Here is a 27,889-nt window from a genome sequence, read left to right on the forward strand (position 1 = left end):
TTAGCGTTAGGTAGATAGCTCTTGTCAATAATTAATGTTATAACTAAAATATACACAAGATTATTTTAAGATTTCTTTAAAGTATTTAATAGATAATTACTACTTGATGCTTGAAACTGAGGTAGGGCACAGCAGGAATTCCCTGCTCAAAATATGGAGCAGCCCGACTGGGGAAGTACCTCGACCTTACAGAAGATCACAGCTAAATAATACTGTTTTCAAACAGTATTGTGTTCCTGTTGGTGAGTAAAGTGACCAGAGCTCCTGGGGGGATTGGGTCGGCAACGCGCTTGCGATGCTTCTGGTGTTGCAGGCGTTTATAAGCTATGGAAATCTCTTACCATCAGGTGAGCCGTACGCTTGTTTGCCAACCTAGTGATATTAAAAAAAATGTAACAACGAATTAATCGTTCCTGAGGGTGGATGGATAGATGTTTGTTTTTAATTATTAATTCACGTAACAACACTACTGTTTTTTTTTTTTGTATTTTTACACTTAACAAAATGTGAACAATGTTACGCTGACTATAATTTCGTTAAATTGTTTTTGTACTGAAACTCTGTACCTAGAGGTAGTATAACGTCTAGGCTATTTTATATCCAATGTAGCCTGTGGGAATCCACATGATTTGTAATTACGAGGGTGAGAACAAGAGGCGTAGCTATAACTGTAGAAGCTTTAGTGGATTTTTGTGCAACAATTACTGGATCGATTGTAATAAAACTCTTAACGTAGATAATAAGACATGCAGAATAGCATGTACTTATATCAAGTATAGGGTACTTTTTATGACAAAATTTCCGTGGGATCGGAACTTACTCGTGTAAAACGTTTTATATTCATCAATTATTTACTGTTATATATTTTCGCTTATGAATTATCTTGCTATCTGCTGTGGTGATACGTTTCATTGAACTTATTTAAATATTGACCTAATATAAATGAAATACAAAGTTTATTAAATGTCACGAATGCTTCTAACACCTCAATCGATCACGTCAATTAACGCAACGTCATTAAACAAAGACACAAACAGACGTCACGTTGAATGCGAGCACACAGAGCAGCCGTCAAACAATCAGAGGATTAAATCTTAAATCATAAATAATAACCATCGTAAGCTGTTCCCACGTCACCTGGCAACGTCTTTATAAAGCTGTATTCACTTGACCCTTTCAGTGACGAGAAACCGGGACGCCGAATAAAATTATTAAAACGAACAAAACGATACCCTCTCACGGTTCACGCACACAAGCACACTATAACCTCATTTGGACGTATCAAATGTTGGACACGCACACGGCGCCAGTCGCAGTTTACGTTGTACGAGCGCACGCAGACGATCGAGTACCTCGTGAGTATTTCGTATTCATTCGGACGCGTTCGTGTAATATCGTTTGTACAGTAGCGCCTAACGCTGGAGTTTCTTGCGCATTGGCCGTCTCTGTACCGCGTATTTTTAGATCTGATGAGCTGTTTGTCGTTACGTGGTTCCGTTTGACTCGAATAAGATATAAAATTATGTGCTATGTTTGATAATGTTGCTTACCCGTACAAAGAACAAAGGGTACTTAAATGAAATAAATTGCCTATTATAATGACTTAATGAAGTACGAACATTCATGTACCTAGTATGAATTTTAAAATATTACTTTTTAACGTTTCTTTTATCTCATTAATTTATGAGTACTTTGTATTTTAGTTGTTTGAGATATTTATTTAGCTGTAATCGTTAATGTTTTACAGATGTGGCCAGAATAATTGACGTTAATTTTGTATGACAGACAGACAAATTTACACACTCAGACAGACCTGAACAACTCGGTCTACAACAAAACACTAACAACCTGAATACAACCGCGAAACAGCTCTTGTTAATAAAGTAACAGCTACTTTTTAACCGACTTCCAAAAAAGGAGGAGGTTCTCAATTCGACTGTATTATGTATGTTACATCAGAACTTTTGAGCGGGTGGACCGATTTCTACAAATTTTGTTTTAATCGAAAGGTGGTGTGTGCCAATTGGTCCCATTTAAATTTATTTGAGATCTAACAACTACTTTTCGAGTTATATCTAATAATGCGTTTTTACTTGACGCTTGTTTCGTCGACCTACGTTGTATTATACCGCATAACTTTCTACTGGATGTACCGATTTTGATAATTCTTTTTTTTTTTGAAAAGGGGATATCCCTAGTTTGATACCATGATAAGGAAACTAGGATCTGATGATGGGATTCCAGAGAAATCGAGGGAAACTCTCGAAAATCCGCAATAACTTTTTACCGGGTGTACCGATTTTGATAATTTTTAATTTAATCGAAAGCTGGTATTTATCATGTGGTCACATATAAATTTTATCGAGATTTGATAACTACTTTTTGAGTAATCTTTGATAACGCGTAGTTTCTTGACTATTTTTTCGTCGATCTTCGTTGTGTTACTTGTCGATGTAATTGAAGTCGGTTTTTTTTTCTTTTGCGAGCAAACACAATTATTACATCTTATATTTAAATAATTGTGTTTGCTTGCAAACGAAAAAAATCGATTTCAATTTAAATTTAAAAAAATAGTCAAGTAAATAGGCGTTATCAAAGATTACTCAATAAGTTGTTATCAGATCTCGATGAAATTTAAATGTGACCACATGATAAACATCGGCTTTCGATTAAATTAAAAATCATCAAAATCGGTACATATAGTAAAAAGTTATGCGGTATAATATAAATTTAGGTCGACAAAAAAATAGTCATACATTTAAATGGGACCAAATGACACTCACCATCATTCAATTAAAATGTTTTTTATCGAAACCGGTCCACAAATTTTGTGTGCATATCGGGAAGGTCTGAGAATCGGCCAACATCTATTTTTCATACCAATAAGTTATGGGGGGGGGGGATTAATGGGGTTAATAACATATATGGTAAAACAACGTTTGCGCGGTCAGAAAATAAATAAAAATTTAAATAGTACACCCAGACTTACACACAACCCTCAGAACATAAAGCTGAGCCACTACAAACTGCGCCACATAATTTTTCAAAGAAAATTAGCGAAAAACGAAATCTAACAACATACGCATTACAGTTTCTCGTGCCTTTGTATGTGTTATACAAATGTAAAAGATGTACCTACATTTAAACAAAGTTGCAAGGTAAAATAAATACAAATATGTTCAAAGTAAATAGGCTACATTGTATTTTTACACGTTTTCCTGTCATTGTGATGTTAATCTGTGGTTATTGTTCTCTACAATTATGAGGAAAAGTTTATTTTTAAATAACGTTAAAACAATAAAATACATTTACGTAAATATCTCAATGGTACGTTATTTTCCGATTCTATCATTTGAAATAAATATATTATATAATATATAATATCTAAATAAATAAATATAAATTACAGGGTATTTTATTTGATTTCGTCAAAAGAAAATATCAATTTTTATGTCAATTTTATTTGATGAATATGGTGACGTTACAAGCTGTAATTAAAACTTTTATTTCGTTTTCAGGTCCTTGGATATGCGCTGCAGTGACGAACGTAAATCGAGGAGTTGGGTTGCGTTAGCATCGCTTTTAGGTCGGCTGCTCCTTCCTAAAATGACCAACAATTTTTTTTCAATAGACAATATTTAAAAGTCATTCGTATATCCCTCGATTAAAAGTGATGGCACAACGAGGAGCGTTACCACATACCTAGTCACCATATACCTAGCTTTCCACTACCACAAGGAATGACCTCAAAGAGTTGCATAAAGATTATGCAAGGAAGCTTTTTCTAGCATGATGACGCAAAAACTATCAAACATCTTTATTGTAAGACTCCTGATATTTCAGTACTAGCCGTGTGGTTACGGTAGCTGTGTGGTTACGACAGTAAAGAATATAGCCACCCCCTCTCTTCCCGTGGGTGTCGTAAGAGGCGATTAAGTGATAACACAGTTCCACTACCACCTTGGAACTTAAAAAGCCGACCGACGGCGGGACTATCCAACTGCTGGCTTTGAAAAAAAAAAAAAAAGACGCGTGGGCAAAACTCATGAGTTCACGCCATTTTTAGTGTGAAATTAGGGAGGCCTATGTCCAGCAGTAGACTGCGATAGGCTGAAGTGATGATGAAGTGATGATATTTCAGACGAGTTGACGCGATTGACTGGCGTCTTTAACGTATCGCCGAAATATCAATTGGGAGTGGCTAACGTGCGTTTTCAACAATCTATCCCCATATCTCTGATTTTGCTTACTAAAGATAGATATTTTACTTATTAAGTACCTTTATACTTTAGATAAAGTTATCGGCAACCAAGGTAAAACAGGGCCTTAATTTCCATGTTACTGTGTACTGTGTGGCTACGGTACTAAAGAATTTAGCCACTCCCTCTCTTCCCGTGGGTGTTGTAAGAGGCGACTAAGGGATATCACAGTTTCACTACCACCTTGGAACTTAAAAAGCCGACCGGTGGCGGGATAACCATCCAACTGCTGGCTTTGAAATACACAGGCCGAAGACAGCAGCGTCTTCGGTGCGACAATGCCAGTATTGCGGTCACCAACCCGCCTGCCCAGCGTCGTGACTACGGGCAAAACACATGAGTTCACGTTATTTTTGGCGTAAGCTTGTGGAGGCCTATGTCCAGCAGTGGACTATATAGGCTGTAATGAATCTCCATGTTAATCGGATTCTACTGTCTAAGTAAATCAGCATAAGCATGTTAATTAAAATAATTATTATATTTTAAAACATCACAAAGTAAGCGATTATTGTGTAGTCGAAATTCATTAGTTATTATTTTTAATGAGAGCAAACGATTCTAGCTGTTAGGTATCGATAACCGTGACGTTTCATTTGTAAACGCTATTATAGATTGTCAATGTTTTAACCAGACTGAAACAAACATTATAGTGACTTAGTTTTAAAAAGATTTATCAAAATTGTCTCTCAGAGGCATGCTATTGTAATTTTTTTTTTCATTATTTCCTAATATCCTTTCCTATACCCAATAAACAAATACGCATTGAAATCGTATAATTATTAAGATAAAGCGGTTAAACAAAGAGATTGTTCTGTTTGTTTTATTGGGCTGACTTTTTGTACAACTGGGTAACATTTTGAGCCTCCTTTGAGTGAAAACATGCTTTTTTACAGGTAATGATCTTTTGTGATAAATGTGTTATAACGCGAAAAAAGATAATTTTATTTAGCTCCATAAATTTCGATATTACTGCATTTGAGTAAACACAAACAATCAGACCCGACGCTAGTCACTTTACTGCCCGCTTGCAACAATAGCTATGGCGGTCTCCCCTATTATGTTTTCTGCTGTTGTCCGCAACGGGTAGAGTTTTTTAACATTTGGAATTTATTGTATCTACATATGTATACCTACCTAATATAGCTATATTAAATTCTTATGTAGTTTTTCATTCTAAGCTTGGTTTTTTTTGTCAAACAAGCCTTATTGTTAGATCTGTTGTAATTTTTTTGAAGAGTAGCACACGTTTCTATTGTATATAGGTACACAGGATTTTTTATATAGTATATATACTAGTTGTACCCTGCGCGCGTTGCTATGCTTTTTTTTTGCTGTACCAACTCAAAAACCTTTGTGGACTCATGCACAACACTTTGCTGAAGATCATGACATGATAAATAAATAATAAATGAATAAATATCTTATAACATACACACACGGTCGTCTGTTCCTATGATAAGCAATTTAATGCTTGTATTACAAGTAACAGCCCATAGTATAGCTACATAGTTTTTCGATAACATACTTATAAACTATACATACCTATATAAATAAATATTTATATTACACCCAGACTCGCTAAGGTAATCAACCCCACAACCCCGAAGCAGAAAGCAGGGTCACTACAAACTGCACCAAAGGGCTATCAAATCTCATCAAATCAGTCGGGCTATGTAGGTGTCATGTCTTATCATGTCATATCAGTGGTCATGTTTAAGTAGTTACGAGTACGATATATTAGCTGAGGATCTGAGAATTACTCATAAAACAGTTTTGACCCATTACAAAATTGGCTATACAAAAAAAAAACAGATATATGTCATGAACTCACTGAAACAAAACTAATAAACCGTGTACTCTTTTGCGATTCTCTCTTAAGACGTAATGATATCGACACATTTTTGAAGGGATTGATCACTGGTGGCGAAAGGTAGACCATCTACGATAAGAATGTACAAAAGCTCGTAGTCAAAGGTCGGTCAAGCTGCACAGACTATCGTTAAACCCGGGTTGGCACGCACTCAACAAAAATTGAGAGAGTTTGACTGGGAAATCTTAATGTATCCACCATATAGCCTCGATATTGCACCCTCAAATTTCCATTCGTTGCGGTCTCTTCAGAATTCTTTAGGTATAGTAAAGTTAACATCAAAAGAGGACTGTCAAAAGTACTTGTCGCGGTTTCAGATGAGAACTTCCTAAATTTCTACAGAAACGGAATCCTGTCACTACCTACGAGTACATTTCTGTATAATATTATTAATGTAAATAAATTTCGTAAAATTTTACCTTCGATTTTTGAATAAAATACGAAGAAACTTTTTTACCGATCTAATATAATCTGTGTAAACTATAGTTAATGAAAGCGCAGACAGCAGTTAAAGGTGTAAATAATACTTTTTTTTTCGAATTTGTAAACGGAGCTTTTATTATTATATCAATATAAATGAAGTTAACAACACTCACGGGCTTTTAGTTTGTACTACATAAAAACATTTGTTTTATCATTGCCGTGCGATTTTTTTACAATAATTTAAATAAGAAAACGGAGTTGGGTCACCTCTAATGGATAAAAGAACCATAAACAAGCGGCTTCAATAGAGAGAGACTGTTCTATTAAAAAAAAAAAAGAAAAAAAAAGTTGTCTACTTTGTGAGTCATGGAGTATTACAAAACGTGTTTTTTCAACAGTACTTGCGAAATAAACTGAAAACAGAGAATTAATTCGTTACAATATACAATATCGCATAACACAATGTCGCAATATTCTCCAAATCTATTTTAGTAGCATTTACTTGCTAATTTCATACACTTTTTAATAATTTATACGATTTATTTTTGTGAATTCGGGAATTGTTCATTTGGGAATTCTAAACAATTTTTAATATCCTATCAAAAATCGACCGTTCCAGCAAGGATCGAACCTGCATCTCCGACTGACCGTGTCGGCGCTTTAGCCAATTAACAAAGGGCGTAAATAGGAACGGTCGATTTTTGATATGATATTTAAAAAAAACGTTTTAATAAATTTACTTTCATACTTTATTTAATATAACTAGGTCGGCAAACAAGCGCACGGCTCACCGATGGTAACTGATTACCGTAGCTTATAGACGCCTGCAACACCAGAAGCATTGCAAGCGCGCTGCTGACCAAATCCCTAATCGCCCTCCAGGAGCTCTGGTCACCTAACTCACCAACAGGAATACAATACTGCTTGAAAACAGTATTATTTAGCTGTGGTCTTCTGTAAGGTCGAGGTACTACCCTAGTCAGGCTACTCCATATTTTGAGCAGGAAATTTCCTGCCGTGCCTTCCCTCAGGTATATATCTACTAGTTGCTAGAATTTTAATGAAGATTGAAAAAAGTGGGGATATCATATTACCTTGCAGTACACAGAGCTTTTAGGCAAATCAGGAAAAGCGCCATTATCTTGTACACGCTGCCCACTACCTTGTAAGAGCAAAAATCATTAATTAAAATAGGAGTAATAAAAGAAAAGAATATTACAAGTTAAATATCAAAATCTAAATTACACTATACGCATTACTAATGTTGAGACAGAAGTGTCTACCTATCTTATGCCACAGAATATCATCAGTAGTTGTAAGTAACATGAGTCGTACTGTAACCTAAGCAGAAACCGGATTATAACAGGTTTAAAAAGGACCTATAAAGAAAAAGGTTTAAAAGGTTATGAGCAAGACGCTTAAGAAATTTAAACAGAAAGAGAAAAAGAATAATTAGGTTTTTCGACCACAGAATTGTATTTTTTTTAGATCGGCAAACAAGCATATGGCTCACCTGATGGTAAACGATTACCGTAGCTTATAGAAGTCTCAACACCAGTAGCATCGCAAGCGCGTTGCCGACCCTATTCTCAATTCCCCCCAGAAGATTGGTCACCTTACTCACCAACAGGAACATAATACTTCTTGAAACCAGTATTATTTAGCTGTAATCTTCTGTAAGGTCGAGGTACGTTACGTTAGGTAGTTACGTTCGTCTACCCAGTTGGGCTGCTCCATATTTTGAACAGAAAATTTTCTACTGTGCCCTATCTCAGTTGTTATAGCATATCGTTAGGAAATTTTTATGTTTATATAGAAATCGCTTTAAAATACGCATGAAATAACAACAATAAATAACTTTGCTAGTAAATTTATAACATAGAAAAGATGGAGTATAGAAGCATAGGAAAATCTGGGAAATTGTAGTTATTTGCTTCGTAAGGCATATAGATACATAAGATATATAAGTTAGAAATTAGTGGATACCTACTTGATGTAACGATATATAACAAAGATAGTGGAGCTCGTTCGCCTCAAGAAAAACTATTGACGGCGGCGAAAGAACGAAAGCAATAAAATTCCGAAAAAATTAGGAATTCTGTTTAAATTTAGGAAGCTAATGCTGAAATGAATAAATGCAGTTTAGTTTCACACTAATGATGCAATCAATTCAATTACAAAATGCTGAACAAAATAGCTTTAAATATTTTAACCACCATTCAATGCTTCAGTTCAAATTTGCATTTCTTGACATTTTATAACAATTTCCTTTCTTTTTCTTTATTACAAATATTTCTTACAATTTTTTATGGCTTTGGTTCTAAGAAGAACATTGTGCTTCTTTAAGGGTTTCGCGCAAAAACAACTTATGGGTATACTTTCACTGTTTGATAGTAATGCGTTGATGCGGTAACCTACTCCTATATATAAACTACATATGAACATAACGACGTCCATCGCTCATCGTAATACTAGACCACGTAAACTATGTCTAATGCCTTTTACTATTAAACTGATAGCTTGATTTCTTTCTTACTTTTATATATAGGAAAGGAAGATTACTCGTATTGAAAGCTTGATGCTAGTATAATATTACACTGTTTAAACGGAATTGTTGTACTTACCTATGGAGTGTCTTTTTTGAAAGAATGATTAAATTTTAATGGATTTTGTTTAAAAGAGGAATAAGTGGTTTATTAATTTCTTAATTATTACATAGTATAAAACAAAGACGCTTCCCGCTGTCTGTATGCTTAGATCTTTAAAACCACGCAACGGATTTTGATGTGGTTTTCTTTAGTAAATAGAGTGATTCCCGAGGAAGGTTTATATGTATGATATATGCATAATATAGTAGAGGAATACTAATAACTTTTGCAAACGTGCGAAGCCGGGGCAGGTCCGCTAGTACAATAATATTGTTTAAAGGACAGCCTTAACCTTCCTAGCTGTAGGATCTTCCGCAGGATAAAAATCATGCTGCGTTAATAAATAAAAATTATTCGCCTTTTAGAGATTGGTAAATTCATAGCAGTGACGTAAGTCGTAAGATCAGTAGAGGTATAAAAATAACATTTTTTTTAATCATGGTTTAGTTCCTAGAAACAAAGAAATAGGCACTTGGTTAGTATCTGAACTGTCACAAAAGAATTTTTACCGCGCAACGAGGTGTTGAACTCGAGTATCCAATATTTGTTTTTCCCATTAGATATGAATATGCGTACAGCAATTCACGTTCTACCGATAAAGCAACACGATAATGTTGTTAGAAAGCTATCGTTAACAACGATATTAATTTACTAAATGTTTTAACAAAGTTCTTTTTACCTAATATGCAATTATAGCTACATAAAAGATTTAACAAAAGTGACATAACCTGCGTTTTTATTCCTCTTGATTTTCGAAACTTTACCTTACTTGATACTAAAATTTAATAATAACTTTTTGTCGTTTATATCGTGATATTTTAAAGCCTGCAATGTCCTTCAATAACCATTCTTTCACACGAGTACAATTTTTATATAAGACACGGACTTCAGAAATTAGCACTTTGACTAAGACAAACAAACAAAATAGTGGTATTTGCTACAGATATTAGTGCAGATTACAATATTTTGCACATAGAATTTACTGTAATAAAGTGGTAAAGTATACTGCATATGGAAAACAAACCCATTGAAATATTATGTTATTAAATTTTGCTGACGACGCGTTGGCGCAACGGTCACAACACTGGTTTGTGACTATTGCGCTGGCGGCCGGTCGTTCCCCGAAAATGACAAACATTTGTATTGGTCACCGTGGTCTGGGTGTTTGTGTAGTCTTTGTGGGACTCCCCACCGTGCCTCGGAGAGCACGTTAAGCCGTCGGTTCCGGTTATTATCATGTACACCTGATAGCGATCGTTACTAATAGTAGGGAATATATCCGCCAACCCGCATTGGAGCAGTGTGGTGGATTAAGCTCTAAGCCTTCTCCTACATGGCGAAAGAAGCCTATTTCCAGTAGTGGGATATTACAGGCTTAAGCGAAGTTATGCTAATAAGTGTAAGATATGGTGGATTGGTTTATTTGAAATTAAAGAAACAATATTATACCCAGTATTTGAGAAAATAGAGTACTTAGGTATATTTGGAATAATGAAAAATAAAAAAATTGGAATTTTAACTGTTAATGACTTCTATTACTATAAGTCGTCTTTGTAACAATATTAAGTGATGCGATTAGACATAGAATAAAAACACAACTTTGAAAATATCCTTACCTAGATTGTGCTAATAACTTAAACATGCACTACAAGTATCGGCAAATTATTTGTTTTCTTAAGGTTGATAGTCATATCATATAAGAGTATGAGTGTCGTAAACAACAATCCATATTGAGAAGACAAGCCAAATGCGGAGTCAGGGACGTAAATAAAGAAACCTGAGGTCTGATGAACAATGTATTGTACTGAGCGCTCAGAATGTCAATTGGCCTGTCCGCTATCAACGCATGATCACGATGGCCTCGTTCTCATTGAATTTCAACAGGCGCCGATCACGAGCGGTTCATCTGCATCCCACATTTAAATTTGTAATCAGATTCGCGGGACCCTTCATCCATCATTCATTACCTCCACTCGAGTCGAAACCTATTAACATCCACGCTAGCGTCCTTTGACGGTGTCTTCCTCTAATCAATTAAAGGATGTACGAAAAAAGATGAAATCGCCGGTCTCGATTCTCGACTCGCCAGTAACCGCTCATTATTTCTTCTCACACGTTTTTTATTGCGGCAACATTATACGTGGGTGTGGTTGTAATTTCCTTTCACCGACGTAAGGGCACACACGCAATCCTAAAACTGGATAAATCATTCTCGACCTTAGCCACACGACGGTTATACTCTAATTTGGAGTGGCACAAATAGACCGCTGAGGAGATGACTGATAAAATATTAAAGCTGCCATCCCTTTCCATCGCGCGGAGTTTTCTCTGTTGCTCCGCGCTCGGTTGCCGGCCGCCGTGAATGTTTTTACGCGCGCCGGGGGGCAAAATGTTCGTTGTTTTGGCGGCAAAACGCTTCGGGGACCGCGTAACTTAATAATGCGAATACTTCGAAGGGTGATCGTAGCAACATGTTTTATTTACGGCATTTCAATCGAATATTGTCGGTTTTCCGCGGTAGTGAGTTATGTTAGTTTGTGAGTCAGCAGTTTAGACGCAACGTGTGCGTGACAGGTCGAGGGTACTGCTGATAAAGGCGCGACATTTTATCCTTGGGATATTACTTGTTTACTTAACGTTCGAGTGATAGAATACGACACAGCCGTGACATGTGAATAATTACTGGGTCGTTAAATATTGATGATAATGACGACCGGTCATCGTATCTGATTAACAGTATTTTCGTGACAGTAATTTGTTTTTATTTCCTCCAGTTTTAAGCAGCAACAAATGATAACCATATTTAAATTTACTAAAGATAGATGTGTAGACATAACACTTAATGTAGACCTATTTTAGTTTCACTAACCTAAATGTCCAAGTACTTCGAATGCTCGTAACCAAAATAAATGGCGGTCGTGATCCGGCTCATATTTTATTAAAATCCTGAACGAATTCATGCATTACTCCAATTTAGGCTCGCAATTAGTGCACGCAATCCCTCGAGGGGGATGGGGAGGCACCCGACTCACCCACCGCGTTGCGTCGCCTCCTGCGGGTGCCGGAAGGTGGGGGCCGACAGGGAGCCAGGGGGCCGCTTCGACGATAGCCTTTGTGATCCCCTTTGTTCTGTTCCATTTCCACAACGCTCCCCGGACAGAGGAAATGAAATTGGAAAATGATTTTGCTTTTAGTTGATTGCGGTATTTTTTACTAAGCTAATGGATAGTCAGAACTATCAGAGAAAAGGTCGATATTGTAGCACTTGTTTCTTAATAGAACACACTTATTATTAAATTCAAAAACTAAACAATTTAAATGTAAAAAAAAAATTACGGAATTTCGTTAGTCTCTCGTTCCAGCTAACATTTTAGTGGAACGTTGTTAGTGTGTTTTCGTAATTACGTACGCCGTGTAAACAGTGAAATTGCTCGCACATGTAATTATCACGTTTTGAGTCGTAATTAAGCTTCATTAAAAGTCTTAACGAGTTGTCAGTGTTCATATTCGAGTGTAACGTGAAGGAAGTATTTGAATGCAGAAAATATACTTGTGTGCTAGTTTATATTCCAAGAATTAGTAAACAATGTTAATGTTTTGTACGAAAGTTATAATACCACACTTCCAGTTTCTTTTATCGGCCTTGTTTAATGTATATAATTTTATTTATAATATGATCTGAAGGAACCGATTTTCTCTCAAAACATGTTTATCGTCATAAGTTAAGCATGCCTACGCTCAAAACATAGAATATTAATATATTGATTTTTAAATTCCTTATTTAATTTTTTAATATCGGTTTCTAGACTCAAGTTTTCTATTTTTAAATTAGAATCAAAATAGATACAAGGTAAAAGAAATTGCCCGTCATTGTATTGTTTAAAACAGTCTACACATTGAACAATACGTTTTCACACAAAAGCAACACATTCCAAAACTTGTTTATGGCGATTTTTTGCAAAGTTAGCTTAAAATGAACAAACATCATATGTATTCATACTTATATTTTTTCTTCAAAAGATTCCAAGAAAGAGTTCCATGCTTACAAGAACATTTTTACTGATTGTAAATTGTAACATTTTGCCCATCCCACTGCTTGCCGCAGGCTTTTTTCCATGTGTTGGAGTAACTGGAATATGAAGAAGTTCCATAAAACGTAGGTAATTTCATTAAATCTCTGATAAAAGAAATTAAGCATCACGTCACATTGTTGCGTACGACAACAGCGTGACGCATTGTACGTATCCAAGTCAGGTTGGTAATGCATGATGAGGTCAATGTTGGTGGTAAACTTGCCAATCGTCTTCTCGAACCACTAGATTTAATTGATCACCACGTTCGACGAATTAGCACAAAAAATGCTAACATAGGTGATTTTGTTAATCTTAAAATTCCAACGCAATGTTTGTCTGGTTACCCATTTTTTGCAGGACATACGTTGAAGATTGAAGAATGTACCCAGGAACGTGTGTCTACCAGGAGATTTTCATGCAGATCTCATTTGAATTTCCTGTAATATAAAGTTTGGGTTAGATGTATTTATTAATCGATTATCGAGATAGATTAATCGGACCTATTGACGTAGTTTTAAATTTATAGTATAAGTATAATTATTTTCGTCAAATTAATATCCGAAGGTACAATGGTACAAAATTATATATCCTTACGTTACTCTCCTAGCTATATGCTTATAATATACTACTGAACAATACCTTCATTTCCTTGAAAGAAGAAGGACACTACATCATCATCATACATCATCGTACATTAAAAACAAATCAACAGTACACTACACATCCCCCGTGGATTTGCAGCCATACCTAGTGGTCATTGTATCGTATCGATGAGTCATAATGCGATAGGCGATGGTCTTTCCAGATGTACTCATCTGGAAAGATTTACTGACGTTAAAAAAATTAAAACAAAGTACTCGTTATTGAGCCGATGATTAGCTCATTCAAACAATAAGAAAAACGAATAATACTTTAATCTTAAAACTTAATTTTTCACATTTTGTTAAGAATAGGTTTGGTTCGTTTTATTAGCCACATAGGGTAAAACCGGGATAGATGCCTCACTTTTTGAAATAGTCACCTAATTTTAAAAATATGATTTTTATACAAATAATTTTTACTAATGTAGCTAGCTCAATCCTTTATGTTGAATTATGACTATTTTTTTTCAACCTTGCCAATACAGATTAAGCATAAATTAGCTTTTCGTGAACCCTTTTTTTTGAGGATAGATGCCTACCTATATGGATAGTTGCCCCGCCATGAAAATAGTGAGTAGGATAGATGCCCTTTAAACCGTGTAAACGAAAAACCCAAACCAAATGTTAGGTTAGGTTAGGTTAGTTCTTCTCCTAAAACATCGATTGTCTCCAAGAAATATGGGCCATAGCATTAAAAAAAATTTGTGTTTTTTTTATATCTTTTAATTGTTATAATTAGAATATAATTTTTATATCACACAGATTACTATATATATATTTCATAGCCCACCACAGAACCTTACGGGGGACCCTATCGTATGCCTTTTCCAGATCCACGAACACCATATGTAAGTCTTTTTGTGCGAGTCGATATTTTTTGGCAGAGTTGGCGGAGTGCAAATATGGCGTCCGTAGTTCCCCGGCCCGGCATAAATCCAAATTGGTTCTGACATTCTTCTCTCATTCGTCGCGCTATCACTTTCTCCCATATCTACAAGCATTTATTAACAAAAGTATAAATTCTTAATTGTTGATCTAAAATATTCATATCAAGTGTCAACATGCACATTGCACAATCATACTTTCTCATCGAAAGCTGACTGTAGGTTTTCTATAGTCCAAGAACACACTCGAGCTCGCATTTCTTCCTTTCTTTTATATTTTTGTGGCATAGAGAACTATGATAGCTATAATCTACTATAATATATATGCTCTACTATAATATATATGCTAGAATCAGTAAAACATCCAAACATAAATATACGTAAATACATAAAAAATATAACAGACACAAAAAAAATTATACATATAAACTTACTCTGTATATGGTGAATGAAGGGATAGATACCCCTAAGGGCACCTATACCTCAAAAAATCAGGGCAACTATCCTTTGTGATTGGGATAGATGCCCACATATTTTTTAAATAAATTATAAACAAAATAGCATCTATTTACAACTATATGCAGACTCAATGACTTAGTATATAGACGTGATAAAAAATATAACGGAATTTATTACTATTTATAAAATTATACAACCTTAAATACTAACCTTTAAAACTTTGACGTGTTTGTAAATTTCGCCACGGAGAAAATTACACACACGATCCAAACGCGTCCTTGCCAGACGAATATCTGTGTATATCTGAGGTACGGGGTGACTTCGACTCCTACTTATGCGATTAATTTTTATTTGTGAGTTCGGGATGTCGGGTTTTTAGAACATGAGGCATCTATCCCACTGCGGCATCTCTCCCGGTTTTACCATACATGCATGAGATTTTTTTTATTTATAAAGATATATAATATTCCATTTTCATATGATTTTTAATAAGCATTGCTAGTTATTTCTAGTAGCAGCGTTATATTTATACGACTTCAGACTTAGACACCTCTTATACCTACAGGAAATCCGTATCGCAAATTGCTAGCTTAATGCGTAAAGAAAAACGTAGACTTAAGACATTTTACATGAGACAATAAATATATGATGTAACAAACAAACTTAAAATACATAAGCCTGCATAAGTTAAGACGAATTTTTTTTATGTAAGTGATATATCCACGGGCTTATAATGCCCGTGCTTTTGTCATTAAATTTGAATATTTTAAAAACTTTGGTATTTATCTTAAGCAAAAATTATGATTTATGTAATTCAATTCACATTACGAATATTAATGTACAATTAACAAAAACTTAAGTTAGCAATTATGACAAGTATTTTTCATTGCGTAAAATCTGCTACTATTTAAATTACATGCATATTATTATAGTTGATAAATATTTCTGTTTTCACGAATTAAACTCGTCACGCATCTTCATGGGCAGTCGTAACTTTTAGAAACGTACCTCTAATATTTTTGGAAAAAAATATCGTGCGTGATTAAATAAAAATCAAACTCATCCTAACATAAAAATTTTGAGAATATTTCCTTTTGCGCGGTTTTAAAATTAAATGAAAAATCTTTCTATTTTAGAAAATATTACGTATATATTTAACGAAAAATCGCTGTAATAACAATTTTAGCGAATTCGCTATTTTCGTTTAACTTATTTATTCATGTTTTTAACGTAATTAATATTTATATAAAAATTACAACTTATGGATTAAAATTTCACTTGTAAAAAGAACAACTTCATAAGCTTGTCTGGTCTGATCGCTGCGCCCGCCACACATACGCACGAGTACGTGGTAGGCAATTTAGCGACATTACGGCAGCGCTTTATGAAGGCCGGTAACAGTAATTTCTCTACATAGGAGTGTAAAGCAGATTGTATCATAATGAAGTTCTCACGCACTTTTCTGACTACGTCTCATAAAATAAAATAAATATTTTACATCATTACGTAATGCTAATTATTGAGAATTGTGTGTCTCGCTGTGTCTTTAAGTTTTTCAAGGCGAAGGCAGTTCATTAAAGACATTTTAATGAGGTAGATACATAGTTTAAAACTAGAAACAATACATCACCAGCTGGCTGAATTGACAAAATTCGTTGGTTTAAAATAAAAGTAATAAATAATAAATACCTTTATCATACACAAACGGTCGTCTGTTCGTAAGATAAGCAACTAAATATTTTGGTAACAGCCGACTGTCTTAGCTATATACCTATTTACTTTCTATAAATTTAAGTCTTAATGTTAAATAGCATACACTAAACCGCAAAGAAAGTATCGGTTAGAAAATCTTCAATATATTCAAAAGTGCTTGACCTATATGTAAGCTTTATGACCTAGCTTATGATTTTCTACCACAACTTAACCTTGTGTTTCTGTTTGCCTTTTCTACTTTTGGGTCATTAGCAGGTCTTTGGCTGGTTAGTGGCTTTAAGTTTACTTCACTCAGATGCCATGTAACTGTGTCCGAACTCAGATTGTTTCTTCTGTTGTTCATAATAATATACTAGTCTACTAGTTTCATCATTAACATCCACGTCTTGGAACCGTAACTGCCTTGAAACCGTCAACAGAAACACACATCGGTCGAAAGGCAACAGAGGGACCATTGTTCGAAGTCTTTTGTTTTCGAGCATATCGGAATTTTTCAAGCTTCTGCGAAGCCTACCATGTGTCACACAATAAAACTGACTTCTCCTATCGGTAACTTTCTATTGTATGCACTACGTAGAGGTTATTCCTTAAAAATTCGATAAGGGTACCATCGACTGTTACCGGTTTCGATTTGTCTTGTTTTTTAACATAACTTTGGTTTTGTCCAAATTGACACTTAGATCATCCTGTCAAAAGGATATTAGATCGCTTAGTATCTGAAGGAGATAGGTATCTCCTTCAACGTCCCTGCAATGATAATGACATCGTCGACGTAAAAAACGTGAGAAATGTATATGACGCTGACGTTGATGTCATGTCCCCTTCTATCCAGGGTCTTCGAAACATCTTCTATTCCATTAGTTAACAGTTTCGGAAGAAATTTTATCCCCGATTTTACCTAGCGACGAAAGACTCATTCGTTGATCTAAGATTCGTAGGTCGTCATCGCGAAGACATATGATATATTTACTGTTTTTGACCACTGAGGTTTCTGACATTGGAAAGTGTATTCTGTCCTCGCGAAGCTACTTGATATACTAGGTTTTGCATAATAGGGGAAAGACATGATACTTAAGAAGATTATAGGTACCTAGAGAGTATGTTACATATAGCCTATCACAGTAGATCGCTGCATCAGCATGCTTGCATATTCATTGCACGGCACCTACGACCTACATAGAATCCACGTTGAACAAGCTCAGCAATTGCAAGCAAGCATTGACGTCAATCATTGACGTCAATGGAAGTTTTCCTTCGAAGCCTGAAATATGGAAGCGCACTTTTGGTACAAACATCAACCAATTGTCATTACTGTAATTTAGTTATAGTTCCTTTTTTTTAATAAATTAATTTTAAATTTAATTTGCATTTTTTTGGATCCTCCGGCTGCACCTCATTAGTATAAGTAGGTTGACTATTTACTATTTAAAATTTATGTGTGTATGTATTTGAACGCATTAATTTCAAGGATTTGCACCGGCAAATAGTAATTTCTTTTTGCGTTAGTAAATATTTTTACGAAGCTATATGATTTTTAAAACAGCAGAGTGCATCGTGAGATCATAAATACAACCATAAAAGTTTTTAAAGCAACGCGTGCATAAAAACTGTTTAAACAAAGCGTGTCAACCAGTTTTGACGATGCCTTAGCGCAACGGTCACAGCGATTGCGACTGTTGCGCTGGTGATCGCGGGTTCCGCACATGGCGTACCTACATAAGTATTGGCCAAACAGGTGCTTGCTGATGTCTGGGCGTTTGTGCTTGTGTATTGTGTGTTTCCGGATCCTCGACACGGAAGAAAATCCTAGAGGGGGTCGTTGAGTGTAAGGTGTTTATTATTTATTTATTTGTTTATTTATTTATTTATTTTTAAATTTATTTATTTTTAAATGTATTTATTTATTTATTTTTAAATTTATATATTAATTTACTTATTTATTTATTCATTTATAATAAAGACAAATTTATGTACGCTGAGTGTAGAGTACCAATAGGTAGACGAAAATTGAACTGGAGAGTTGGAACTGGACCGTGATTCAGAACCGCAAGTATGTAGAACTGAAATAATTACTTAAGAATAAAGACAAGTAAAGGAGTTTAATGCTTATCGACTAAGGGTTAGAAGGACTCTAAGCTGATGAAGATGATATTGTTTGTATATGGCTGGTAAAAAACAAAGCAGCCTTGATCACGTGTTTTTTTAAATTTTTGTCATGTTCATATGATTAAGTAGTATCTTTATGCCGGCTGTTCTGTGATCTATCTCTTTCGATATATAACTTTATAGTTGTATAGATGTTTGTTCATAGCATATCTGAGTAAAAATGCCTTAAATTCCGCTGGTTATCATAGATAAACGATAGCAACCGTTACTCTGTTAACTGTGTAGTTACGGCATTCAAGAATATAGCCACCCCTTCTCTTCCAGTAGGTGTCGTAAGAGGCGAGTAAAGGATAGCACAGTTCACTACTACCTTGGAACTTAAAAAGCCGACCGATGGCGGATAAACATCCAACTGCTGGCTTTGAAATACACAGGCCGAAGACGAGCAGCAGCGTTTTCGGTGCGACAAAGCCAGCCCTGCGGTCACCAACCCGCCTGCCCAGCGCGGTGACTATGGGCAAAACACATGAGTTCACACCATTTTTGGCGCGAATTTGTGGAGGCCTATGTCCAGTCTATCATTCGCCTTTTTGAAAAAAAAAGCCCTTTTTTCACCTATCAGAAGCACAGCCTTTTGTTTACGTGGGGAAAATCCATCATGGATACTCTCCGGGGACGCCAGAGGCTTATGTCAGACTCCTACTGACTAAAAAAAAAACCACCACGTGTGAGCAGTTGTCCGTCTAGGTGGGGCGAGATGGGGTCGCGCTAGCATTCGCCACCTCGCCCCGGGCGCCACCGCGCCCCGGATGAGAAGCACAGTCTGTGGCAGGTTGATTTAGTTCAATCTATTTTTGAAGTAGGTGATTTGCTATTTAAAAAAAAAACATTCTGCGATACACGAGAGCGGAGCGACAACTATAAATATCCAATCTGGCCTCAATGGTTATTATTAAAATACATAGGAAATTTATAATTCAAATAAACAACCTACAAGAAAACAAATACCACAGTTACTATTTTGTTCCTAAAACTTTAAATAAATATTTACTTATATATACTAGTTGTCGAAATTCGACCATAATTAAAAGGTTCTGTTGTCAAAGATAATTAATTAATTATTAAATTTTTTAATCCTATAATAATAAACAAAAGGGTAGGTAAATATGCGTGTATGTCAAATACACGGTAGGGCGCGTTCCCACTATGTCGTAACGATTAATTTATCATTGGACGACTGTCACCTCTAGCTGTTCCCATTATAAAGGTTGTTTGTCGTCAATTTTTTTTTTATCGTTTAGCGACAATTGTATCTCTAGCTGTTTCCATTGGATCGCGACGACATTTTATTGTTTCACGGCAGTCGCTTTGTAGTTTACACATCATTCCCAAAGGACAGCTCTTTGTTCCACAGGTGGAATTGAAACTTCCGGTGTTATATTATTCGTCATCTTGGATACACGTCCACCATGCGAAAGAGTCTGACCAGTTCTGACACGCACAGAGTAAACCGATTACAGGTGCGAGGGGCGTGCGGATGAGAGGGGGAAGGGAAAACACGTGTAAACGACGAGACGATATTTTTATCATGGCTACGATAGATTTGCCGTCACGATTTAGTCATAACGATTTTTTATCGTTTTACGACTGTCGTGCTAGCCGTTCCCACTGTCACGACAATCTGTCGTCACTGCAGAAAATGTCGTAGACGACAGTAATTCGTGTCGCTCTATATATGAACACCTCCATTTAAACATATAAGTCATGACACTATTAACTGTCGTCATGACAAAGTGGGAACACGCCCGTAGTGCGTGTTTTTGTTATTGATTTATTATATTTTTTATGGATAATGAAAAATATAAACTATAAATGTGCGAAATTTCATATTTCTCGTCCGTGCAATTTTCTTAAAAGGGGTACAAAGTTTTTGCTTCCCATATTAATATATAGAAGAAGAAGGTATAAGTCAAGTCATAGAGGCACGTTATTATATATTCAACTAGCTGTACCCTGCGTGCGTTGGTAGGTAGGTAAGCTTTTTTTAAACTTTTTTTGGTCGTACCAACTTAGAAACCATTGTGGGCTCATGCACAACACTTTGCTGAAGATCATGACATGATCAAATGCATAGTTTACGATTCTATAATTGACATACTGACAAACATTCATTTCTATATAGATTTATTATATTTATTTCTATATTTCTATATAGATATACCTATATAGATGTCGTTGTTCACGCTATTATCAATATTGACATGTGTACTTACAAATTTGCGTCGTCTTAAAACCGAAGAAGACTATAGATAAATTGATTTTATATAAAGACAATTCTTTGTTATTGTTTTTGTTTACTTCTACATGAGACCTGCGTGAATCGAAATCAAATTATCTTTACATTTAGGCTTCAAAAGCACCTTCATTTTACAAATATTAATTATAGTAGTCTTTGAAAATTTAATTAGCTATGGTTAATTTGAAACTACCACCAATTCGAAATGTAGATTTTGCATAGAAGAATCGGCAAAAAACTCCGCAGTTACTTTTTAGAAAAATTGTCAATCGTTATAAATTTAATCAAGTTTTGCATTATAAAGATATAAAGATTTAGCGAGTCTTTTTTTTCTAATTATAAAAATTATGATTGTGATTGTGAATTCAAACAAGTCGTTTAAATTTTCAGTATAAAACAAAATTATTCCATCATCTGAAAGATAAAAATAGTATTTAAAATATATTAAAAATAATATAGTTGATAACATAATAACGATCTCTATGATAAGAATACCATGAAAAGACATTTTGAATTTTAAATAAATTAATCACAATAAATATAAGGATTAAATAGAAATCAATCTGTTGGAAATGAAAAATTGATTTTCGATGGTTTCATATTATTTAAAAATATATATAGTTTTATTGCTTTTTTATAGTTTAGCGGTTTCTATTATGTATATTTGATTGCTCTATAAAATAGCTGATTAATGTATTGGTTCATTTCCAAAGGTCAGCCGGATGTGTCCGCTATCTGTCAAGGTGATTCGTCATCTGATGCATTCCGAAATATCAATCGTTTTTGTTGCGATATATTTGTGTTACAGGTTTTAATTCGTAATAGAATCATAATCATAATTTGCATGGAATAACGTCATTAATGTTCAAAAGGGAGTTTAAAAAAATACGCATGGGGTTTTATGACTATGCACGCGTTCCGATAGGTAGGTATATATAACGGGTATATCGAGCGCTTGCATAATAATCTTTTCTGGAGATTTTAATTCTGTTGTAATTGTGTTTCTGTATTATTTAATTCTGGTAATGTAAAATGTAATTCTGCCAATATGTTGATGCGTATTCAAATCTGTTGTAAAAATAGAATGAAGCGTTAAAATTATTCCTCATCGTCGTTCACGAAACTTCTGCAGAAATTAAAATATACTATGAAATAAAACATGAACTTTTGTAATTCATCGTGACCAGTAGAATAGAAGAAGCGACTGGTTGCCAATAATTTGTCTTTGTAATATTAGATAGTGGACAATTCTTACGCCTAATCTTACAGCTAACAAGAGAATATGCACGTATTGCGCCGATTGTCAACATTTGAAACATTAAAAAAGATAAGAGGAAAACATATGACATAAAAGATGTTTTATTATATAACTGAAATTTATCAGGTGAATGTTGCAGTCGCGAACAATATGCTGATGAGTATTTTTCTTGTAACTTTACTATCTTTTTGGTAGGGGCATGCCGAGATGTCTATCGGTGTAAGGCCTCTTGCTGTGGTAGTATGCGCAAGCGATCCCATGGCGACCAATTTTAGTGCTGACGGAAACAGATGAGATTTTGGTGGATAGGCTGGCAGTCGGCTGGGAGCTCCACTCTCCCATCGCTTCGGTGGTGAGGCTAGTGCGTAAATAGCGCTTCCCCATCTATAAAAAAATATATAACATAAAAAATACAAATGTAAATTTTATATGAATAAAAACCGGGGAAAGGTTTTTTGTATTCTCCATAATCCACAGAACCTTTTTTGATAATGCTAACATTAACTTCAAACTTAACTTCAGCTGACCTTGCTAAAATGCTTACGTTACACCCTGTAGTAACCCACTGCTGGGGATAGGCCTCTTTCCCCATGTAGGAGAAGAATCAGAGCTTAATCCACCACGCTGCTTCAATGCGGGTTGTCGGACATATCCCCACTATGAGTAACTATCGCTATCAGGTGTACATGATAACAACCGGGACCGACAGTTTAACTTACTCTCCGAGGCACGGTGTGGAGACCCACAAGGACTAATAACCAGACCGGAATGTATACCACAAATATTAACTCCGAGCGGGAATTGAACCCGCGGCCGTCGGTGTTTAGGCGCCGCCGACACGACACAAACCATTACACCAGAGTGTTCCTCCGGTCCTAAAATGCTATAAATAAGTAGGTAAATAAATAAAAATATACACAGTTGAAACTATATATCTTGACCTTTTTACTATTGATTACGCGATGCAGACACGAGCGAGCTACAACTAAAATTAACAAACAAAAGAACAATCATTTGTCTCCATTATACGATAACAATTAATTAACAAAATATATTTGTCACGGATTATGGAAATGAGATGATTCGTTCGAATGGAGACATTAATTAATAACAATGGAATTTAAATATTAATGGAATATATAATTTAATGACTTATGTATTTTAGTAATTTTAGCTGTGAACTTGCCGCCGTATTCATATACAGGTTTTGACAATAAAAATATATAACGGTTGGGATATTTGCATACATAAGAAAATAGCGTCTGATTACATAAAAAACGTTGTGTTTGTAAGCTTTGTGGGTACCTACATTTATTTATTTCTAAAGTTTGTTTTTATGTAGATTAGTACAGATATCTAAAAGTATATTATATAATGAAACTAGCGACCCGCCACGGCTTCGCACGGTTGCAAAATACCAGTATTCCTCTACTATATTATGAATGTATTATACATATAAACCTTCCTTTTCAATCACTCTATCTATCAAAAAATACCGCATCAAAACCCGTTGCGTAGTTTTAAAGATTTAAGCATACATAGGGACAGAGAAAGCGACTTTGTTTTATACTATGTAAGTGATAAATGATTACGTATTATGGTTTCTTTTACTTCGTGTCGTTCTGGCTTGTATTATTAAACTAGCATAAATTTTAAATACGTTACATTATATCTACTTCGTGACTATTTTTATATATATATAAGTACTTAATATTAATGAGTGATATTTTTGCAAATATCAATACTGTTGTCTATACTATTATGTAAGTAACGTAATTTTAATGCCATTTCACGGATAAATAACGACTTAATCACGTCAATAAAATATAGATATATACAAATAATGAACTTATAGTTTTTAAGACTCATCGGTTGGTTCCGGTTTCATTAAAAATAAATAATGGGAACAGGTACCAATTTTAAAAAATGAATACAAAATTTTGTTTGATTTTGCTATGTACATGAATACAATACATTATTAAAAAAAGAGATGGGAATATATAAGTTAAAACCAAATTCTTTTACATTTGCGTTCTAGGTAGTACTTAATGTTGAGTGTTTAAAATTACAATTTGATAAACGCTTGAAAAATTTTTAAGTTAAAAACACAGTGTTGCAGTTCAGCCAGTAACATCCCACGGCTGGGCATAGGCATGTTTCTCCATGTAGTAGAAAAGTTGGAGCTTAAGTCACCACGCTCCACTACACCAGAGCGATATCTTTGATATAAGAGTTATGTAGTAAATACCATGGATCAAATATATACGTCTATATTGAGTTAATGAATTAAAATAACAAAACAACATAGAAATACCGAATATCGTTTGTAGAATGGCATCGTATGAACAACTAATTATGGAATCCCCACAGACTAAAGTTTTTGTAGTGAACACTTTTTTAGCCGCGTTGGGCACTTTCGTAGGGTAAACCGTTTTATTTATTTTTTGAAGTGTAACTTCTTTAGGCATGCCCCTATGAGGGTAAAATTTTTACGGATGAAACGGCAACGTTTTTGTCGATGGCGCTGGAACGGAAATCTAAAGCTTTAGATTTGTATATAATGTGAATAATTGTGTTTGCAGGCAAACGAAAAAAAAACCGACTTCAATTATATCAATAAGTAATACAACGTAGGTAGACGAAAAAATAGTCGAGTAAATACACATTATCAAAGATTTATCCAAAAGTTGTAATAAGATCTCGATTAAAAATTATCAAAATCGGTACACCCAGTAAAAAGTTATGCGGGTTTTCGAGTTTTACTCGATTTCACTGGGATCCCATCATTAGATCCTAGTTTTCTTATCATGGTACAACACCTGGGATATCTCCTTCCTAACAAAAAAAGAATTATCAAAATCGGTTCATAAACGACGAAGTAATCCCCGAACATACATAAAAAAAATGTACGGTCTGTAAAAAAAATCTACGGTTAAAAATAATATAAGCGAGACTTAAAAATTAGTTTGCCAAAGAAGTTTTACTTCTCACATGTGTTCTTTATACGTATGCACTATTTTCGAAAAAAAAAAATGCGTTCGCGTCATCGGCAAGCTCATGACCGACGCGCGGGCAGCGGCCGTGAGCTTTGCGTGTTATACGCTTTTTAGATGGGTGAAAATTAAAAAAATAAATACTAAAAGTTCTAAGTTTTCACTTCTATCGGCAGTCTCTATAACTGTCAATATTTTTCTTTTTTTTTAAGTTCTACTCATTTGTGACGCACGCATGCAGATTTGCCAACAGTCAAATACATTTAGCTGAGATTATTATTAGTTGGGTTTGCTGTGTAGATAAACAAAAGAACGTGCTTAAAATAGTTGTTAAGATGTACAAGTACTAGGTATAGTATAATTTAATGGGACGACATGCAAAAAAAAAAACGTTTACTTGTCCTTGGAGCTGCCTATGTCCAAATGTGGATGAGATCCAATTGACGATAATGATATTAAAAAATATTACGATAAAGAGTGCAAACAGAGGTGCTGCCCGACAAAACTGTCGTCAGATAAAATGTATATAGTCTGAAGGGTACCTTAGAATTGACATTCGATGTTATCATTGCTAATATATTATTTAATTTCGATATACGCGGTATGCATTGAGACACGTTTACGAGCTATAAAGTAATCTTAATCTGACCATTAATATGCCGCGGGCGGCCGTCAATTAGGCGAATGGTGACCGCTTGTCGCTAGACACACACGAACTGTTTGTAACGATGTATAAATAGATTTGCTTACTTTATAGGTCTGTTTTAGATAACGATTTATGCTTTTACCTTCCGAGGCTTTAATTAAAGTTTTTGCGAGTTTAATTTATGTTTACTAAAAAGCTGTTTTAGATTTTAAAGTCTTAAATGTTATTTCATTGAAGAATTCTATTAAAGTGTTAGTTCATCAAAATCACTTTTATTTTTATTATATATACATACGTATCTGGCCCTCTAGACTTCGATTATTACTAGATTGCCTTGTACACAGACTCATCGTCCGCAATAGGCTATAATCTATAAAAATAAATAAAATTGGAGTGTCTGTTTGTAATATTAAAATAACCGCATTTTATTAAATGCCTATGGTTTTATACACGGTGCATATACCAAAATAACATTTATTACAATTTTTGTCTGTCTGTCCGTCTGTCTGTTTGTTTCGGCTAATCTCTGAAACGGCTGAACTGATTTTGACGGGACTTTCACTGGCTGATAGCTGATGTATTAAGGAGTAACTTAGGCTAATTATATTTTATAAATTCATTTATTTTATAAATCTGCGAACTTAATAATTTTTTTGTTAAATTCCACGCGGACGATGTTGCTAGTAATTATATTATTTATTTAAATAATTTTTTATTTAAATTTAGGAATTATATAAATCTCACTAACGATTGAACAATATTTTAGTTATAAATTATAATTAGCAACTATATTACGAAATATGCTTTTGTTACTTTAGGTAGATCACATTTAGATATACGTATATATATATATATATATATATAGGTACGTATCACTATTAGTATATATTATTAGTATATATACGTATTATATTTTTTGTTTATTATAACCATATCTGACTTGGTCTGCGTCTTAATATGTAAATTAAGTCATTTTATTTATAAATATTTACATTTAGTTTTTGGAGTTTTATAATGTTATGAATAGTATATTCTTCACTACCTAGTTACATATTAACTACATCGTTTTATTTTAGAAATTTAATTCTTATTAAAATATGTTTCATCGCTTAGCGTGAGTTTCATAACAAAAAGTAATCATCGTATTTTAAAACATAAATGTATAATAATAATATAATAAAAATATTCTTTATTGTACATTGTACAACAAAAAGAAAAACATAAAATGAAAGATGTACAAAGGCGTATATGTATGCACCTATAAAAAAAAATATTTATGACATTATTTTCATGAACTAATTGATAATATCTTGCTATATTACAATAAATAAACCATTTATCATTAAATTTAATGACAAACGTAGTAAGTAACATTACACGTTGCAGTGCAAGTCGTACTTGTATCTCCGAAAAAACTCTCGCGGAGCCCGTCCGACCAGTTTGGCTGTTCGCAGAAGAGCGGGAAAAAAACCGATTTGCCATTTAACCGCTTCGAGAATGTCGTCAAGGTTTTCAACTTTACACGGTTACGTTACAAGTTGTGCTGAAATTGGACGCGTAGAAAACGTACTTTGAACACCTTTAGGTATAGATAACTACGTGTTTACTCACGGCTTCGCC

The 27,889-nt window shown here is 34.5% G+C and overlaps 1 long non-coding RNA gene across 1 annotated transcript; it reads left to right on the plus strand.

The window, feature by feature from the left end:
* The first annotated feature begins 381 nt into the window (after window positions 1-381).
* Window positions 382-24,819, plus strand: LOC123654124. Its single transcript, XR_006743194.1, has 3 exons — window positions 382-392; window positions 12,682-12,690; window positions 24,750-24,819. It is a non-coding gene; the product is annotated as an uncharacterized LOC123654124 (long non-coding RNA).
* Window positions 24,820-27,889: the final 3,070 nt, after the last annotated feature.

The sequence above is a fragment of the Melitaea cinxia genome, chromosome 5, assembly GCF_905220565.1.
Source record: "Melitaea cinxia chromosome 5, ilMelCinx1.1, whole genome shotgun sequence".
Classification (NCBI taxonomy): Eukaryota; Metazoa; Arthropoda; class Insecta; order Lepidoptera; family Nymphalidae; genus Melitaea; species Melitaea cinxia.